This window comes from Chinchilla lanigera, unplaced genomic scaffold (assembly GCF_000276665.1).
Source record: "Chinchilla lanigera isolate Chin_1 unplaced genomic scaffold, ChiLan1.0 scaffold00136, whole genome shotgun sequence".
Classification (NCBI taxonomy): domain Eukaryota; kingdom Metazoa; phylum Chordata; class Mammalia; order Rodentia; family Chinchillidae; genus Chinchilla; species Chinchilla lanigera.
The window spans coordinates 64,168-67,608 of record NW_004955537.1 but is presented as its reverse complement, the minus strand read 5'-3'; the positions used below and the strand labels follow the sequence as shown (position 1 = coordinate 67,608).

General features: G+C 38.0%; 1 pseudogene; it reads right to left on the bottom strand.

Moving 5' to 3' along the window:
• Positions 1-447: 447 nt before the first annotated feature.
• LOC102014828 lies at positions 448-972 on the bottom strand (annotated as a pseudogene).
• Between the last annotated feature and the right edge of the window lie 2,469 nt (positions 973-3,441).

Below are 3,441 nucleotides of genomic sequence, written 5' to 3'. Positions count from 1 at the left end.
TGTTTAAGTGGGTAGTCTTTGCTGAAGTTCACCCTTTTATTGGCCCATGTATCTTTGTACCTCATCAGCTAAATTACAAGGGTATGTTTATTTTTAACACTAGAGCCTAGTTATTTTCATTATTTAACTTTTGCATATATAGTTAAAAATCAGTGAATTTCTGTAGGGAGCAACTGAAGCTGGAAATATTTTGGTTCTGAGAAGAACATCTTGCCTGAGACAATTCCAGTCATTAGTCACTAGGTAACCCTGTATCTGGTGATATTAACTGTCAAAAGTATAAATAAACACCACTATTGTTGTTGTTCAGATCCTCTTCTCCCATCTGGCAAGAGGACTCCACCTGACCTCAGCTTTCATTTCTTACCTATATTTTCTAAATCCCCTTGCCATTTCTCCCCAGGACCATAGACAGCTGCATAGGTCACAGCAAATTTCTAGACCTCGTTAGGGTAACTGAAGAGCCATTGTAAGTAATTTATATTGTCTAGACCCAAGGTATGATGCAAATACAGTCTGAGGGAAAATGAAAAATAACATCTTTCTAAAGACAGGCTTGGGTATTCTAATCTAGTATGTTAAGATATTTCTTTTCTCTGGTAGCACAGCTGATTGTTACCTGGCTCCTAGTATACCATTTACATTTTTGGCCACGAAAGCAGAGTACAGACCAACAAAAACTGAACAACCAGTCCAGCCCATGTCATGGTACAGGTTTCACAATTTAAATCACTTGCACCAAGAGGTAAACTTGCAAAACTTGGAGAAGAGGCATTTGCTGACAAAAATGGGATCAGCACCACTGGTGGGCCACAGCTACATGAGCCTGTGTCATGTGCAAGATGTGCCAAAAAAGTCATTTGCTATTAGGCCACAGAAAGCAGCATTACGTCCAATGTATGTTGACCCTTGTTCAAGTAGACTCCTGTCTGGTTCTGGAAGTTGGTTAATTTTTGTAGCTATGATATCAGTAAATAAAGTTTACCTTGATAGTATCATCTGATTTCTGATTTTCCAACTGGAGCCTTAGTCTCGCTTCCCACATTCTTCCCCCACCTTTCTGGGGCTCCCTGCCACCTTTGCTCCACTTACCAGGGCACAGCCATCTTTGGCTGACACACGACTATGCCCTGGAGATTCTACCACTAATGTCACCTGTGGGCTATTGGCACAATTCAGTCTGTGTTGTGGGTCTCAGTTCTTGCCTGTTTCTCAGAGCCCATAGTTTCTTCATGGCAATTTTGGATATTATTTTTAAAGTATTTATTAGTTTAAAGCCAGTCATGAAGTCTTATTGAGCCTTGAAAGCAGGCAATTACAAGACAATTTGTGCTTTTCCATTGCATTTTCAAATTTATTGCATTAAACAGCCTTACATTAATTTTTCAATAACAAAATTGGAGCTCTCAGAGGGCAGCATGGAACCATTAAACAATGAAGCTTGAATATATTTTAAGGTTCTAGAAGGCAGTGATCAGTAGGATTTGACTTAAATGTGCTGTGTGGGGCACATGCATGTCCCACCCCATGAACCTGAACATGAACATGAGCCACAGCACCCAGTGACCACGGCAGCCTTCTTTTACTCTTGGCGGGGGTGTGTGCTGAGACAGCACTGTGGCTCTGAAATATCTAAGGAATGAGTCCCCAGAAAGGAAAGTACTATTCACTGGTTACAAAGCCTGAGGAGGGGGTTTTGCCTAGTCTTCTCCAGATATTTTTCATAAACAGCCAGCAAGATGCTATCATTCTTTGGAGTGTTTCCAGGTGCATTACTCTTTACTTCCTCGAGTAATATTTTAGGAAGCACTATTTTATAAAACTGTCTACTACTGAGAGATTTAAGAGCTAGAAATCATATGATGCTGAATATATACACACATATATATATTTTTTTTAACAAATGTAGGATTGTTTGTGGGAAGCAATGCCTACACGGATTCAGAAATAAGCAAACACACATGCAATGTGAAAGAAAAAATGTAACGCCAGGAATCTTTCATCAAAGCGTCAGGCCCTTGTGGGGCAGTTAGAAGTGGAGCTGAGCAAGCCACTCCCTTCTTTAATCCTATACTGTCCCCTATGATTATTCCTGCTTTCATTGTCCTAAGAGAGGTAAAAAATAGAATACCAAAAACTTAGGAGATGGAAGATGCTGTAAGAGAGAGCACATTTGCTGTTAGATCTCCTCGCCTGACCTTCAGGTCAACATTACCCTACTCCCACCTCATTATAGGCTCATAAATATGCACTGTCAATCGCACCTCAAGATTCAGTTGAAGGCACATAAAGCAGAGGTGTCTGGCCTTTAAGTCCTAAAATCATGAGTTATCAGCCCACTTTTGTTCTGTTGCTGTTGCTTTTCTGTCACCTGGTATGTGTTATAAATTTGTGGGCATGGACAAGCCCTGAGTACAACTTCCTATGATCTTAAATAAACATAGCTACTTTACTACTTACTACTGGGTGTACAAGTGGCGATTCTTTTTTCATTGTGCACAAGAACCCGAACTATTATTAGACCCCTGCCCTGCAAAAATTGCTGCCAGAGCCAACTGACACCTGAGGCAAAAGGAAGTAACTGTGTTCCTTGGTGTATGTTGGGCTGAATTTTATACTGTCCACTTGTCCTACTGAATTACAGTAATTGAAAATATCTAAAAGCAAGGGTATTAAAACTATAAATATCAGTTAAAATTTAAGTGTTATTTATAGCAAAGCAATTGATTTTTAATTTTCTTGATTTAATGGAAAAAAACTTAGCCAACAATATATTTAATCTTGGTTCATCTCATTATTGTTTGCTAGAATTGCCATGAGCTAAAGCCAAGCTAATGCTTATTGTCTTGTCAAAGATTTGTTGGTCTTTTGAGCCTTCAGTTAAGGAAGTGTTTCAAGTAGAAAAAAGACATTCAAAAACTAAAGCTGTTTTCCAATCATCTCCAGATTATTCAACACCAAAGATGCCAACTTTTAATATGTTATTCACTCAGAATCCCCATAGAAACATTTAGACAGAAGGTATCTTGTTTTATGACTGTAAGTGAATGGGATTTGGTATAGCTAGTTTCTAGAACAGTTGCCATTAATCCTGCTTTATTGGTACTATGTCAATATGGTCTTATTCATTATTTTATCCATTTTCATTATAATACTTTATCAAGAAGGACATAAAAATTAATCATTTCTACCATTTGCCTATAAAGTATTGCCTCTAATAACTCCAGTAGGTGGTTATTATTTATCTGCAAGAAGTAATTAAACACATTTTTGATGACTTTGTAAAATATCAGTTGTGACTTTTGCATCTACGACATATCCATGATGAACAAGGCAAATCTGAAAAATACAGATCCAGACTACCTGGAATCATACTTAGTACATGAAAGGAAATCTCTGGCTATACTATGACACCTGAAAAGTAAAACTGATTTTATACAT